The 16771-nt window shown below is 55.7% G+C and overlaps 1 protein-coding gene across 4 annotated transcripts in view; it reads left to right on the top strand.

The window, feature by feature from the left end:
- CCDC85C (coiled-coil domain containing 85C) overlaps window positions 1–16771 on the top strand; it is an 85752-nt gene that overhangs the window by 33325 nt on the left and 35656 nt on the right. The gene's annotated exons all lie outside the window — the stretch shown is intronic.

A 16771-nucleotide genomic window follows, 5' to 3' on the forward strand; every position in this document is an offset into this window, starting at 1 on the left:
GGCTGGTGCAGCTGCCCATTTGAATGGGACCTGATCTAGTGGCCCCAGGTCCACGGGGCACCGTGTTGGGGACCAAATTCCTGCATGGAGAACAGGGAAGGGGGAGTCCTGGGGAAGCCACAGACACGCCCTGGAGGCCACCTGCCCCATCTTTTGTAGTTATTATTATTTTTTGAGACAGCCTCACTCTGGACTCCCAGGCTGGAGTGCAGTTGGGCGATCTTGGCTCACTGCAACCTCCGCCCGCTGGGTTCAAGCGATTCTCCTGCCTCAGCCTCCCAAGGAGCTGGGATTTCAGGCATGTGCCAACATGCCTGGCTAATTTTGTATTTTTAGTAGGAATGGAGTTTCACCATGTTGGCAAGGCTAGTCTGGAACTCATAACCTCAAGTGATCTGCCCGCCTCGGCCTCCCGAAGTGCTGGGATTATAGGTGTGAGCCACCGCACCCGGCCTCTTGCCCCATCTTAAGATGAGTTTTATCTGCTGCACCTGGCCTGTCGGGGGCCAGGGGTCCCTCCTGCTGCTGAGAATGCAGCCTTACCAAGCTCTGGAGGAAACTGTAGGTGCCTGATGAGGTCTCGGCACTGCCCTGGTTGTCACACTGCACCTCATTCACCTGAAAAACTTCTGTTCCTCCTGTGACCCTCCGGTGAGACCCAAAGCCCCGTCTGCTGTGTTCCTGTGGGTCTGCCCCATGTGGCCACATCCTTGTCACAGTGTGCAGACCGTGCCCGGCTGAAGTGAGGCTGGAGGGTGACTTGTGAATGTGTGGGGACGAACCTGCTCTCCCAGGCGCTCCTGTGCACTCATCACATCCTCCTATATCAGCGCAGGTGAGAATCGGGATGGGACCCCTTCCCATCTCACAAATGAGAAAGCAAGGCTGTGAGGCCCAGAGATGGGCCGAGGTGGAGGGGGATCCACGCCTGGACAGCTTGGGCAGCTCTTGGCTTGGCTTTGAAAAGGCAGAGGGTTTTGAGCACTCTTCAGGCTTGAGTGCTGCCTTCTGGTTTTCTGGGTGTACGGGGTGTCACAGTAGCACCCTCACCTCAGGAGGCCAGGGCACAGCAGACTGCCCGGAAATGTTCCAGCCCGCCGTCTCCTCTGCTACTGTGAGGGCAGAAGCCATCTGGGCCCCTTCCCTTTAGTGGAAGGTACAGAAGTGAAGTGTCCAAGGCATTGGTCCCCGAGAGCTCCCTGCTGCCTGCCTACTGCAGGCCCCCTTGTGAAGAGATACCACCTGATGGGGTGCTTCATGCCAAATGCTACCCAGGTGCCAAGGTGGCCAGTGGACGTGGGGCAGAGTTTGCCCACAGGCCTTTTCAGGGTAGCAGGTGCCTGGCAGGAGGTGGTGCCTGCCCAGAGTCCATGAGGCTGCCCTACTCTAAATGAGTACAGAGTTCAAGGGGCCAGGCAGTTGAGACCAGGGGGGCCAATGGACCTTGGCACCTTGCACACACTGCAGGCCAGAGTGAACCTGCAAGTCAGTGTGAGCCCTGCAGGCCAGTGTGAACCTATAGGCCAGTGTGAGCCCTGCAGGCCAGTGTGAACCTGCAGGCCAGTGTGAACCTGCAGGCCAGTGTGAACCGGCAGGCCAGTGTGAGCCCTGCAGGCCAGTGTGAATCTGCAGGCCAGTGTGAGCCCTGCCTCCCCAGATAGAGGGGAGGGGAAATGGGAAGCCAGGGGTGTGTCGATGAAGATCCCAGCTCTGAGCTGGTCAGCCCTGGATTCAGAATCTCAGGCTACCAGGCACCATTCTGGGTGAGGTGCGTAATTTACAGCACTGTCCAGAGCCTCGGTTTCCCCACCTGTAAAACAGGGCACTGATAGTGCTTACCTTGGCAGCTGAGATGATCCATGCAGTGTGCTTGGCCCTGTGCCTGGCACATGGTAAATACCCACAAGACATTGGCAGTGATGCTGACTGGCAGGAGTGAGTTGTCCACTGAGTGGGTGGTCAGGAAAGACCAGGTTCCTTTTCAAGTAGCATTCAGCGTGATTCTGGAGCATAGAGATTCCGGCATGTAGAGCCAAGAGGGCACAGAACCCCTTGCAGCTTCCTCCCTAGTCTCCTGCAACTGTCTGTAAAGTCGTCTGTTTGCTTTCAGAGTTGTCTCCATCAACCAGCCTCATGGTCAGCGGTGCCCAGGACATTCTGATGCTGCGTTATAACAGCTCACTGTGCCTCTGGGCTCAGGGCTGGAGCAGCCAGGTGCAGTACCCCTTGGCTAAAAGCTGCCTTCCCTTGCCTTGGTGGGGACTGCCGGCATGCGCTTGTGTATCATCCTGCCTGTTCTCTGGGGTCTCCCTGCCATCCTCCCTGGCCTGGCCTTCTGGAAACTCATTTGTGTTTGTTGCTGTTCTGGAGTCTTTCTGATTGATTTGAGAGTCCCCACTATAGACTCTTCCGTTAACTCAACAGCCAGGCAACGAGTTATTAGGTAGGCAGAGTGGGGCTGGTGTCCTTCCGTATCCACCTGCACCAGGCAGAGAGAAGGCAGCTCTTCCCGGCTGCCCGCGCAGCCCGTCCCCCTCCCAGCCTCCCTCCTGGCTGCACGAATCATACAGACACACTCTACCCTTGGGTTCATGCACCTGGAGCATGTGACCAACTCATTTTTAGGCTTCCAGTTATCATAGAACTTGAATTTGTCCAGGCTAGTACTACTCAGGTTTTAGACGATCTCTTGTAGAGGGTTCTAGGTTGTCTTTCTTTTGTGGGAAGGATTGAAGCCTCTCCTCCTTGTCCTTCCCTTCTTTGCATTGTGCCAGGCATTGCATGCCAGGGGTGCCAGCCCTGGCATTCCCTCTGCACCGGGGGCCAGACTTCCATGATGTGGGAGGGCCTGCTCAGAGCTGAGCCCCGCAGGGGTGGTGGAGGAGGAGAGGACTGTGCCCAGGATGGGCTGTGGGAGGTGAGAGGGGCAGCTGGAATTAATGCAGGGGCGTGGGGTCCAGAGACCCCAAGAACAGGGCCAAGTCCCAGCATCCCTAAGTGGCCATGCTTTAGTTTCAGCAGATCTTGGTGGCAAAACCAGTTGGGGGACAGTGAGCTCAGTGGCCCATGACTAAAAGCTGAGTACAGCCGCCTGGCTGCGTGATCAGAGGCCACGGGCCGCCGGGAGGGGGTCTGCTTCCCCTTCTCCTTGGAAGGTGGTTGGTTGCCTTTGGGGGCAGCTGCTGCCAAGCAGATCCTGCACCTTCTGGAGCTTCTGTGGACGAGTGTGCGTTCTCCAGTGAGCGTTTTCTCTGCACTTGTCCCCACGCCCTCCCCACCTGTGTCCCGTGTCCCTCTAAGCTGAACTCAGTCTGTCCAGAAGGCTGAGGGTGGCTGGGTTCCTAGTTTTCTGTAAGGAAAATTTAATTTGGATGGTCGCCAAGGGGATTAAAAGGCTGGATGCTGTTCCTGCTGTTGTGAGATGGGCCTGGGCGAACCAGAAGTACTGCCTCAGCTCCTGATTGCCCCAACCAGATACCTCCCGCCACTGGGAAGGCGCAGGCAGGAGCAGATTCGCCGTGCTGTTCCTGGGCAGGAGCCAGCAGCCAGTACTGCCTTAGCCTCCTGATTCGCATGATGGGCCCTGGGGGATACACACGCCGGCCAGCTGGGGCCTGCCCTCGGGACTCAGAGTCAGGTGGCAGAGACATCACAAGATGGGCTAGAATCAAAAAGAACTATAGGTGCTGGTGCCCAAGACAGAAAAACGGTGTCGCACAGTTTAGTAGCGCAATCCAGGAAGGCTCCACGAAGGAGGAGGCTTTAGAAAAGTGCTGACTCACTCCTCCTGGTGTAAAACCCTAGCATGCTGCAAGGTAGGGCCAGGCATGTGGGGTATGTCCTGGGGTCAGCCGGGCCTTGCTGCTGCAGGCTTCTCCACCCTCTTCCATCTTGTGGGTCTGGGGAGGGTGCAAGGGGGAGATCGCAAGACCCAGGTGCTTCTTGGGTATCAGGACCAGTGAGCAGCAAGGACGCAGCCATGGTGCTGAGAGGTCATAGAACAAAGAACGAAACAAGAAACTTCTGTGGAGAGACGGTGCTCTCTTCCATGGCTAATGGGAGTCAGGTCCAGCCTCTGTGGAGGGTAGTCTGGTAATTTCTAGACAATTGCAAAGGCATGTCCCCTTCCACCAGCCATCCCACTACCTGCGTACATGTGGGCTGGAAATTTATCCTGCAGGAAAACAGGCTGCTTACACACTTGCAGGCGGCCCGTGCACAGCCTACTTACTTGAAGCGATGCTTGAAGTGGCCAAGTCTGGGAACAGCCCTGGGGTCCATTGCCAAGGACCTGCGCCCACCTCCTGCCCCACATGCCCTTGGGGCAGTGCTCAGAGGGCAGACTCTGCTGGCCTGTCTGGCTCGTCCCAGGAAAGGCACAGGGAATCTGCTCCTGCCTGTGCTATTTCGCAGGTCCTCTTGCCCACAGAGAGGCACACTGGGGATGCTGGCACACGGAGGCCAGCACGGCCCACGGGAGTGGGTGATTTGTGTCTGCCGGCTGGCAAGCGCCATGCCGCTGCCTTCTGCCAGCCTGGAGGGAAGCATGGTGCCCGACATCTCCCTGCCGGCTCTTTCACCCTCCCATTTCCTCCCCGTGTCTTGCAGATGCAGAATGACCACTTTATTACCTGGTGCTTCTGCCGGCCCCCCCCTTGGAGGATGTACCTGCCCGAGTTACTCCCAGATGGCCCAGTTGTGCTAGAAGCTACCTGTGCCTGGGAGGTCAGGAGCAGAAGGCGGCCAGAGCAGGGTGAGGGGGGCGTGGCTTGGGCCAGTTTCCCAGGTCTTCTGCCCACAGCCCCGCTGGGTCCCGACAGCATGAGTGATTGGCTTGTAGAGGCTGCTCCCCACACCGCGCCATCTGGCGGGGCTATTGTTGACCATACAAAGGATGGAACTCGGCAGGGCCGGGGCCCAGGTCTGAGGAGTGGACACAGAAGCAGGAGGGAGGATGCCTGGCCTCCCAGCGCACCCGGTCCCTGCAATGGCCGAGGCATCTGTTTTATTGCTTCTTGGGCTGGGGAGCGGAGGGGGCAAAGGATGGCCCTCTACCCTTCCAGGATCTTCAGCTAGGATGCTTTAAACTCTGGTTCTGAGCTGATTTATTACTCTGCTAAGATGCAAAGGCAGTTTTATGTACCAGGTAATTAAGTGGCATTATAGACAGCTTGAGAATAAGTGGCTATTGTTTTAATAATTAAAATAAATGACCCCTGGACTGCTCCCTTGCTCCCCAGCTCATTACTATTTCCTCAATGCCGAGACCCTGGAGAGACAGAGTGAGTGTGTGAGTGTGCACATACCTGCATGTGTGTATGCATGTGAGTGTGTGTGTATGGTAATTTCTAGACAATTGCAAAGGCATGTCCTCTTCAACCAGCAATCCCACCATCTGTGTGCATGTGGGCTGGAAATTTATCCTGCAGGAAAACGGGCTGCTTACACACTTGCAGGCATGAGGTTGAGTGTTCGAGTCACACTCATCACACATGAGGGTGAGTGTGTGCGTGTGCATGTGGTGGATGTTTCTCGGGGTGTGCCTTTGTGTGTACATGTGGATGTGTGCATACATGTGTACACGTGTGAGTGTGTGCTGGCAGGCATGCGTGTGTGAGGGTGAGGTGTGCAGGAGGGATGGAGAAGGAGGTGGCCCCTTTGTGCCCTCCTGTTTCTGTGAGAATCCTCGGGGCATACTCCTCCCTCAGGCGGGGGGCATTCCCTGTGCTGGATGAAGTTTTGTTCCACTGGAGGCCAGGCCAACTCCGGATATCGCCTCCTATGTGGGGCAGCCTGGTTCAGACCCCCGCTCTGGCCCTGTGTGGCTCTGGCCAGCTGCCCTTCCTCAGGAGCGTGGTATTGGTGCCTGTACATTGAGGCTGGCCATGTCCATCTCATGCACTGTGTGCCTGATGCCCAGTGGTGCGTTGCTGTCCCTCAGTGATCGTGTGGCATTGTGCTCTAGCTCTGCGGCACTGCGCAGCCACTGCGATTAGAGCTTGTGGAGGCAGAAGGGTGAAACTGGCTGGCCACTGCCCTCAGGGGTACCAGAGGGGCCAAGGTCATGGGCAGAGACTAAGTGGGTGGGGAGCAGGGCCTGGGTCTCCCCAGGCAGCCAGGGGGTTTGCAAAGGCCCAGAGGCAGGGGTCAGTCTGCTGGAGGGCGTTGCTCTCTTCTGCCTGGTTGTGCTTTTGTTTTGCGGAAGGGTGGCCTTCTCCCAGAAGATAAGGGCCATGACGACGTCATCGTGGCCTCACCCATGGGGTAACACTGAGCTGGGTGCCCCACTGGGCATTTCTGTGAATGGGTGGAGCGGAAGAAAGCAAGTGGTCCAGTCAGTGGCATGCACTGAGGTCCTTGTGTGGAGAGCCCAGGAAGAGGGATGAGGAAGGAGGGGACACACATGTCACCACATGGCAGGCAAGTGCCAGGCCCTCTCGGTACCGTTTCCTACCGAGTGGAATTTCATTTAATCTCACCAACGCTGCAGCACAGGGGATTCTTTCGCAGCTGGGTTCCAAAGCCTAAGGCCCTCTCCCCACTCCCACTTGGCATCCCTCCTCTGCCCCCTTCCCACGTTTACCAAGCTTCGTGTGTGCTGGGCATAGGGCCTGGAGCCTGTGGGTTCTCCAGGCTAGGTCGTGCCACAGCACCTCATGGTTCTTGCCTGGCCCAGAGCCCCAGCACTGAGCTTGCAGCTGGGGTGCCAGCCCCTGCACTGTGCCTGGGTGACCAGCCAAGCACACTCCCCATCCTGGCTGAGGTTGCTTTTTCTGAAAAGCAGGAGTGTGTGAGACCGCTCCTTGCCCTGGCTATGTGCAGCTGTGGCTGGGCTGCCAATGCCATGAGGCTCTGCCATGCAACATGGAGGGGGCCTACAGGTCCCAGGAACATGGATCATGGCTGGGTCTGGCCAGGGTCCTGGGCAGAGAGCATCCTACCCACCCTGACACAGTGGGCCCTTGGGGATGTGTGTCTAGGTGTGTCTCCCTGGCTTCCCTCCCCTTTGTTCCTGTGAGCCTTGGGGCAGGCCCAAGGCCATGTCCGTGACTCCAAGGCCCAGCAGGGAGGAGGCACCTGATAAGCATGGGTGCCTGGGTCTGCCTGCCTGTGGGATGGCTGGGGACCTCTGGGCTCTAATCAGAGGTTGCAGCAAGCCGAGATCACGCCACTGCACTCCAGCCTAGGCAACAGAGCAAGACCCCCTTTCAAAAAAAAAAAAAAAAAAAGAAGCCCGTTCTTGCCCTGCCCCTGCCAGCCCCTTGTGTCTTCCTTGAGCCAGATCTTCTCAGCCAGGGGAAGGGAGTGTCACCGGCAGTTTGGTTGCCAGAGCTGCTGGCCCAAGCTCGTGCTGCGTTGCCCACTGCTCAGATCCAAATTCCACCCACCATAGCAACCGCTGCTGTGGGAAGGTTACCCTCAGGTGCTCCTGCTTCCTGAGCCACCCCAGTACTTGAGGTTGTCACTGGATGGGGAGTGGGCACGTGAGCACGCCCCTTCCATGGGGCCCAGGCCTCACTCCTGCCCCACCGAGGTGGGAGGAAGGGAGGCTCCTCCGGACTCAGGAGGAGGGGCCAGTGTTGTCTTAGCACCTCTCCCACGTAGGTGTGGTTCAGGCCCAGGCAGGGTTTGGGGTGAGCTGACTGTTGGCTGGGATGTGGGGGTAGATTGGAATAGTCTTGATAGCCCCCAAAGTCCCTGGGTGGTCTTGGTGTGATGAGGGGCAGGCCCTGGGGCCTGTGGGTTTGGGGCAGGGCAGGGGCTGGGCACCCTCAGGGCTGCAGGCTGTGATTTTGGAGCCTCCCTCCAAGCCCCTGCCGGGAGCTCCTCAGCCCAAGGTCTGGGTTGAGCCGCCAGGTCACCAGGGAGGGAGCCCTGGGAACCAAGCAGGTGTCTGCCACCTCTCCTATGCCCAGTAACAACAGGCCATATCTTCCTGTGACCAATTGAGAAGGAGATAATGGCCCGGTGGGGGGGTCCCAGAAGCCCCTGAAGCTGAGGAGGCGGGGCTCAAGTGTGGGGTTCCCTCCACACCAGTTGACTGGGGTTACCCAGCGGAGCCGATGGGGCTCTGGGTGGCTGTGGTGTGCACCTGGGCCCCTGGGGGATGTTTCCGCCTCTGCAGACTGGGGGATGGAGGGTCTGGCCGCTTGCAGCACAGAGCAGGTCCTGCAAGGTCTGAGCCAGGAGCCACGCACGGTGCCCGCCCTGGTGCCCAATGCAGGACAGTGATGCTGATATATGACCTGATTTTCCAGTGGGGGAGGGGCTACCCAGCAGGTGTCTCCAGGAGGGAGAGCAAGTACGGGCAGAGCACTCTGCTCCTGTGGAGGATGGCTGGGCAGGTGCCCAGGCATCCACCCCTGCTGAGCCACACGCCGGCCCGGCTGGTCACGGGCTGTCCACTCTCAGTGACATGGGTTTGTAGGAACAGATGCTATGTTCTTGGAGTGACCAGGTGCCAGCTGGTGTCCCTAGGGCCTGTGTCCCTGGAGACTGGATCTCCCTGGCTGACCTTGAGTCTGGTGGCATTTTTCACATCTGACCTTTCAGAGTTTCCCTCCTGGCCTTGGGTCCCAGGAGGCCAGGGCCGCCATGGCCATGTGGCCTGTCGGGAGGCCTGGGGGCTCGTGGCAGCAGGCACCCCCCATGCCTCGAGGGTGGAGCTTTGGCTCTCAGTGGGTTGTGGATTCTGCCGAAGGGAGCAGGGGAATCCTCCCTCCCCTGCAAATACAGCCCTGGCTTGGGGGAAATGAGGGAGGCAGGGGAACTGTCCAGTTGCTGGGCCCAGGCTTGTCGTGGGCACAGGCAAATGGCCACATTGTGATGGTCCTTTGTGATGGCAGCCACAGCAAACGATCATGTGGGAAACCCTAGGGGTCTTAAAACAACAGAAATTTGTTCTCTCACATTTTTGGAGGCCAGAAGTTCAAAGTCAAGGTGTCAGTAGGGCCAGTTCCTTCTGGAGGCTCTCGGGAGAACCCCTTTGTATTTGGCTGTTCTCGCATTGCTGTAAAGAAATACGTAAGACCGAATAATTTATAAGCAAAAGAGGTTTAATTGGCTCACAGTTTTGCAGGCTCTCCAGGAAGCATGGCAGCACTTGCTCAGCTTCTGGGGCGGCCTCAGGACACGTACAATCATGGTGGAAGGCGAAGGGGAAGCAGGAGAAAGGGGGGGTGCAGTGGGAGGGGTACCACACACTTTAAACAATCAGATCACAGAGGAACTGTATCACAAGAACAGCAGTAGGGGGAGTGGCACTGAACCATCAGAAACTATCCCCTGATCCAGTCACCTCCCTCCAGGCGCCACCTCCTGCACTGGGGATACATTTAACATGAGATTTGGGTGGGGACTCAGATTCATACCACATCACCCTCCTTGCCTCGTCCAGCTGCTGATGACTCCTGGTGTTCCTTGGCTTGTGGCCCCACCTCTCCCATCTCTGCCTTTGTTTCCACCCGGCCTCCTCTGTTTTCATGTGCCCTTTTCTGTCTCTTATAAGGACATCAGTCATTGGATTTATTTATTTATTTTTAATTATTATTATTATTTTTTGAGACAGAATCTTGCTCTATCACCCAGGCTAGAGTGCAGTGGCTCAATCTTGGCTCCCTGCAACTTCCACCTCCTGGGTTCAAGCGATTCTTCTGCTTCAGTCTCCTGAGTAGCTGGGATTACAGGTGCCTGCCACCATGCCCAGCTAATTTTTGTATTTTCAGTAGAGACGGGGTTTCACCATGTTGGCCAGGCTGGTCTGGAACTCCTGACCTCATGTGCAGTCATTGGATTTAGGGCCACCTTAATGCAGTGTAGTCTCCTCTGGGCCTTACCTTGACTACACATGCAAAGACCTTATTTCCAAATATAAGGCCTGAGAGGGCCTGGCACTTGCCTGCCATGCAGTGACATGCGTGTCCCCTCCTTCCTCATCCCTCTTCCTGGTTCTGGGCGGACATTAATTTGGAAGGACACTACTTGGCCCACTACGGTAGGTGACAGGGAGGTGGAGTGACTCGTCTGCTGTTGGGCAGATGCTGAAGACCAGTGGCTTTCACAAGTCTGAGTTCTCTGCCTTCTTTCCACACTGGGAATCTCATGGTTTTGGGGAGACCCTGAGAAACTGGAGGTTTGCCCAGGGTTCCAGAATTGACTTACATAGACAGCTGAAGTGGACCTGGTTGATTTTTTTGCCCTTCTAAGATTAAACTGCACATATACTTTCTTCCGTGATATTTTATCCTTTCAGATATTTTACATTATGTTTGGAAGGGCATGGACTAAAATGGTGATTGTTTCTGTTTTCTCTGAGACAGACTTACTCTGTGGCCCAGGTTGGAGTGCAGTGGCACGACCTTGGCTTACTGCAACCTCTGCCTCCTGGGTTCAAGCAATCCCCGTGCCTCAGCTCTTGAGTAGCTGGGATTACAGGCGTGCGCTACCACACCTGACTAAGTTTTGTATTTTTAATAGAGACAGGATTTCACCACGTTGACCAGGATGGCCTCAAACTCCTGACCTCAAGTGATCTGCCCACCTCAGCCTCCCAAAGTGCTGGGATTATAGGCGTGAACACTGTTCCTGGCCCTTCTTTCTTAAGTGGATCTTTCTTAAGCATTGGCGATGGGAAACATGGTTCTCGGCTAGTCATTGGAGAGAATGTCTCACCCTCCCCCTGGACTTCAGGAGTCCTCATTTGGAGAGGGAATTAGGAAAGGCTGCCTGGGGTGCATTCTGTTGGAGGCATCTCTGAGGAACACCATTGGGGTAGGCGTGTGTGAGCCACCTGTACGCTGGGCATTCCTTCTCTGAGCCATTGTCTCCTTCCAGCCTGGCTTTACCTCTGCTGGGCCCACAAGTGACTTGGTGAAGAGCCAGACACAGCCTCTGCCTTGGGCCTGGCAGATGTTTAAAGATGGGCCCTAGATGGCCCCCTTGTTTCCAGATGGGGAAATGGCACAGACAGGGAGATGGGTGAGCCCACCTGTCTAGGGTCACAGAGTGAGCCAGGCAGTGGCTGAGGAGTTCCCTCAGGTGCCTTTGTCTCTTCCTGCAGCCCAGAACAGCCTGGGCTGTACCTGGTAGACGATCTTTGAGACCACGTGTGCTGGCCTGGTGAATGAGAGCCTGAGCCTTGGGGAAGGGCTTTGGGTTCAAATCCCGGCTACAGTGCTTTCTGCTTTGTGATCTTAGGTGAGTCTCTTCATCTCTGCAAGCCTCAGTTTCCCCACTTTCAACAGGAATAATTGCATTTTTCTCTGACGGTTACTGTGAGGATCTGAGAAGGTAACAGAGGTAAAGTGCTTAGTATAACACCTCCCACATGGTTCTATAAATGGAGGTGAAGGTTTTTCTTTCCTTTGAAATACGTTCAAACTTAGAGAAAAGTGGCAAGAATGTACAGAAGGTGCTGATATAGCATTCATTTCGATTTGCCAACTTATTTGGCCTCATTGCTTATCATTCTCTGGGCCTTTTTTTTTCTGAACTATTTTAGAGAAGTTAGAGTTAACACACCCCTTTTACACGAAACACCTTGGTACAGATTTCTTAAGAAAATGACTTGGGCTGGGCACGGGGGCTCACGCCTGTAATCTGAGAACTTTGGGAGGCCTAGGTGGGCGGATTGGTTGAGGCCAGGAGTTTGAGATCAGCCTCGGCAACATAGTGAGACCCTGTTGCTACAAAAAAGTAAAAATAAAAATTAGCTGGGTGTTGACGTATGTCAGTGGTTCCAGCTCTTGCGTGAAAGGCTGAGGTGGGAGGATTGCGTGAGCCTGGGAGTTCAAGGTTTCGAGGGAGCCATGATCATACTGCTGCACTCCAGCCTGGGCAACAGTGTGAGACCCTGTCTCAAAAAAAAAGTGAGAACTTTCATGTAACATAGTGATAGCGCAGTGATCATATCAGAACTTGTAACATTGATAGTATTAATACTTGTCTCAATATGATGCTCTAGAGCAATTTTTTTTAAGAGACAGGGTCTCATTCTATGGTTCAGGCTGGAGTGCAGTGGTGTGATCGTAGTTCACTGCAACCTCACCAGGGCTCAAGCAATCCTCCCACCTCAGCCTCCCAAGTAGCTGGGACTACAGGCACACACCACCATGCCCGGCTAATTTTAAAAATGTTCTGTAGAGATGGGACGTTGCTCTGTTGCCCAGGCTGGTCTTGAACTCCTGGGCTCAAGTGATCCTTACTCCCTGGCGTCTCAGTGCTGGGTGGGCCACTGCACCTGGCCTAAGTGACTATTTTCTAATGCAGGATCACATGTGGTCCATTCTCTGTTTAGCTTTCCTTTATTTGAAACTGCGTCTCAATCTTTCTTTGATGTTGATGTTTTTCCAACGGCACTGATGGTACAGACTGGATTTTTGGTAGAAGATCAGTCGATCGGGCTGTCTGATGTTTCTGTGTCATTAGGTTCAGGCTGTGCGTCTTGGGTGAGAATGGCCCACAAGGCACGTGTGTCTGATCAGGAGCATCTGAGGTGTGTGTCTTAGGGTGTAAACTTGATCACTCAGGTAGGGAGGGTCCCCCATTGTAAGCTGAGCGTTCACATCTCTGTAAATTATAACTGGTTTGCCGGAGGCCCTTGGAGACCTGCAGATGTCTTGATCTCTATCAGACAGACGCGCGCTTGTCTCAGCCTCTGCTGATTAGCTGTCTGGTGGCGGCGACGCTGATTTTCTAACCTCGCCCGTCCTTCCACCTTCTTCCACCCTTAATACTTGGCCTTCTCCTGAGAGGGCAGCTTGTCTTCTCCCTCAGTGGCCTGTGTATGGATGCTTTTTTATCAGTGTGGACTCAAGGATTTTTATTTCATCCAACAGGGCTGTAATCCCTGGCTCTTATTATCATTATTGCCACTTGGCCTGGGAGAAAAACTGGCTGCGTGCTGGGGAGGAAAAGAGATTTGAAGGCCACAGTGTGTGTCCTCGTAGGATGGCCGTGGGCGGGGCCAAGGTACCTGCCGTCACCCTGGCCATGCCACTCACTTGACCTGTAACCTTGGACAAGCCAGCAGACACCCTAGAGTCCTAAGGTCGCCCTCCTGGTAGGACAGGTAGGGACAGGCTGACCTTTAAGGCCCACTTGCCCCATCCCATGAGGCTCTAAGGTCCCGTGCCATCCTTCCTGCTGAGACCAGGAGTTGGCAGTGGGGCGGTTCTCAGCAGCTGGGCTGTCACCTCTCACCTGTGGCTGTGATTACACAGAGGGAGGCTCCCCAGCACCCTGCCCTGCCCGCTTCACTTCCAGCAAGGCCCATCCTCTGCGGGACTGAGGCCTGTTTGTTCTCATTAGTAACCAAACATTGACCTCATCCTGGCACTGGCTCTCCCCTGACCTTCAAGTCTGTTCTTGCTTGTATCTTTCTTAAAGAAATACAGTCTTGTGGGCAGGCACCAAACCTGAGGCCTCCATGGGCCTGTGTCCATCTCTGCCCACCTGTGCCAGAAGGGCTCTTGGAAGCTCTCGACTCTCTTATTGTACAGAGAGGCGTTACAGGGCCCAGAGAGGGAAAGAAACCTGCTCAGAGTCACACAGCAAGGAGATGGTGGGACCAGGGGTCGTGGACTCTACTCCCCTTGCTGTGGGTGCCCCTTGCCCCTTTTATGAGGACGAGCTTCGCGGCGGGACCTCAGCCATGCCCGTTTGCTTCTCCAAGAGCCCAGTTAGGTGTTGGTCCTGCAGAAAGGCTGGAGCAACCCGAGAAGGGGAGCTTGGGCCTGCGTAGGGACCAGGTCAGACCTGGGCCAGCGGGCGGTTGCTTCCCATTGGCCAGGGTCCTCGTTTGACAGCAAGGCTAATGGTTCTTTCCGTCCCCTGCTCAAGCAGGCAGCATGCGGTGATGTGTGGGGTGCCAGCACGCGGTAACCCCCTGCCTGCCTGCCATGGCGCTGGGGCTGCAGATCACGCCGTGCCAGATGCAGCCCTGCAGGAGCCTGCAGAGGGGCATGCACACTCCAGTGCCAGGCCTTTCTGCTGTGCCAGGTGGGCACACTGAGGCGAAGGCCTTGCCTGCCATGGTGGCCAAGGCTGGGCGGGGTTGTATCTCCTGAGACGCGACGGACTTGGTTAGAAGTGCCCTGGAGGAGCTTGTGTATTGGGATGGTCACAGTCCTCTTCAGTTACTGGAGCTGAGGGTACAGGCTGAGGGCATGGGGCGAGGGGACTGAAGCTGGAGTGGGTGGCTCTGGAGAATTCAGGCAGGAAAGCAGTGTAGACAGATTCACGGAGCAGGCAGAGCTGACCACACTGGGTGGTGGGGAGAGGATCTGCAGCAGCTCTGACAGCAAGACACAGTCCTGTTCCTCCTGCCACCTGCACTTTCCCGGAGTGCAGCATTGGTGGCGTCCTGGGATGGGAGAGGCAGGACCCTGGTTCCTCTGACCCCCAAGTTTGAGCCCATCTCTGGAGGTCATGGGCAGAGGGTACTGTCCCCAGCATAGCCCAGGGGAACTGTTCTTGTGGATGGACCCTCCCTCAGCCCCGGGTCCTTGCCCTCTCCCCGCCCTCAGGTGATCAGCCCAGCCCTGGGCTTCTGTGAGGGGCTTCCCATCTGTGCCCTTGGGGGCTCGGCATGCAGTCATTGAACAGCCTCCTTCACAGAGGCGGTGCCAAGGCTGAGGGATGACATGAATGCAAGAGCCACAGAGGGAATTAGTGGCCCGTGTGGGATTCAAACCCAGAGTTTGTGCTTGTGAAGACTTTGGAGGGGCCTGCAAGAAGGTTGTGACATTCCTTTCCCCGTGTCCTGAGCTACAGTGGTCAGGCCTGGATGTTCTGGAATCCTTCCAGCATCCTCTCAGCGGCCCAGTGAGGGGGCCTCATCCTTCCCATTTACAGATGAGAATATGAGTGGTTCAGAGATGGTCAGTCACTGGTGCATAGTCACACAGCTGTGGTGTCAGACAAGTGTTTCTGTGATTACAGAGAGGCCCAGCTGACCCCAGGCCTCTTCTACCTTCTGTCTGGCTCTGCCAGGGGAGCCTCTGGTCCTTGTCCCATGGAGGGCCACACCCCCAGGCCAGTGGCCTGGTAACCAAGTTCCTGGCCTGTCAGTCCTATTTTAGGCCATCCAGTGATGTCATAGTGCCAAGAGCCATACAGGAAGCACAAGTTTTCCAAGCCTTGCCCAAGGCGAGCAGATGACCCTTGAGCCCTGGAAGCTTGTGGCCCCCTTGCGGAAAGAACCTTCGGTCCAAAGGGCGATGATTCCAGCTGCATTTACTGGGTAAAAGGCAGCCTGGACTATGGGTTGTTGGCAGCTGAGCCATGACCCGGTGACAGGACAGGGAGGGCCTCGTTGGCTTGGCAACCCCTCCTGCACCTCAGACACCAACAGCGCCATCAGTGCCAGCACCTGCAACTAGCCGAGCCTCTCCAGAAGGGGGCTGCCAGGGGCATGGCCTTCCCTTTGGGGGTCTGGAGAGCCTGACCTAGTCCCACTGGACTGAGGGGACACTGAGGCTTGGGCAGCGACACTCCTGCCCAACACATGCAGCCAGCCCAGACCTTAGTTTGTCACTATGTCACACCCAGTTCAGGGTTCCGGTACTTCATGCTCTACAAAACCTCCACTTTAGAGAAGAGGCCGTGTGCTGTGTGAATGATACCACATTGGCTTCAGGTCACTTTGCAGTGTGAATGCCCACATTGGGTAGCGCTGACAGTGATGTGCTGGCCTTTGCTGGATTGGTGATGGAGGCTGGTGCCAGTGGCTTGGTCGAGCTGGACCTGGGTGAGCAGTCATGCAGGGGAGGAGGAATGTGGCCTGGGCACCCTAGACCTGGCATGGTACCGCTGTCCCCACGGTCAGCTGGTGCTGGTATCTCAGCTCAGAGGGCAGCTTGCAGGCCTCAGCTTGCTCTTCCTTCCCATCAAGGCTGGACAGTCAGAGTGTGAGCAGTGGGGGGACAGGGCAGTTTTTGTGAAACATCTGCCAAGTCCTGGCCCTGTGCCAGGGCCTCCAGAGCTGATCCTTTCCTAGTCTGCCCTACAGACTCCCAAGGTTGGGTTTTTATCTCATTTTTAAGTGAAATTGAGGCTCCGAGTGGCTAAGCAAGTAACCTAAAGTTACACAGCCATGACTTTTAGTTTTTGTGTTGGTTTCCTATGGCTGCTGTCACGCGTGACTACAACCTTGGTGGCCTAAGCAACACAAATTTATTCTCTTACAGTGCTGAAGGTCAGAAGTGCCAAAATCGAAGTGTCAGCAGGGCTGTGTTCCCTTCCAGAGGCCAGAGGGGAGAGCCCACTTTCCTGCCTTTCCAGCTTCTCCCCTTCCCCATCTTCACAGCTAGCACACTCACCTGCACACTTACCTGCTCATTCACCTGCTTATCTGCACACTCACCTGATTGCTCACCTTACACTCACCTGCTCATTCACCTGCTCATCTGCATACTCACCTGTACACTCACCTGTTCATTCATCTGCTTATCTGCACACTCACCTGATTGCTTACCTTCACGCTCACCTGCCCATTCACCTGCTCATCTGCACACTCACCTGCTTATCTGCACACTCACCTTCATGCTTACCTGCTCATTCACCTGCTCATCTGCAACACCTGCACACTCACCTGCTCATTCACCTGCTCATCTGCACACTCACCTGCTTATCTGCACACTCACCTTCATGCTCACCTGCTCATTCATCTGCTCATCTGCAACACCTGCACACTCACCTGCTCATTCACCTGCTTGTCTGCACATTCACCTGCACACTCACCTGCTCATTCACCTGCACACTCACCTGCTCA

Source organism: Sapajus apella, unplaced genomic scaffold, assembly GCF_009761245.1.
Source record: "Sapajus apella isolate SASKATOON/1434 unplaced genomic scaffold, GSC_monkey_1.0 scaffold20, whole genome shotgun sequence".
NCBI lineage: Eukaryota > Metazoa > Chordata > Mammalia > Primates > Cebidae > Sapajus > Sapajus apella.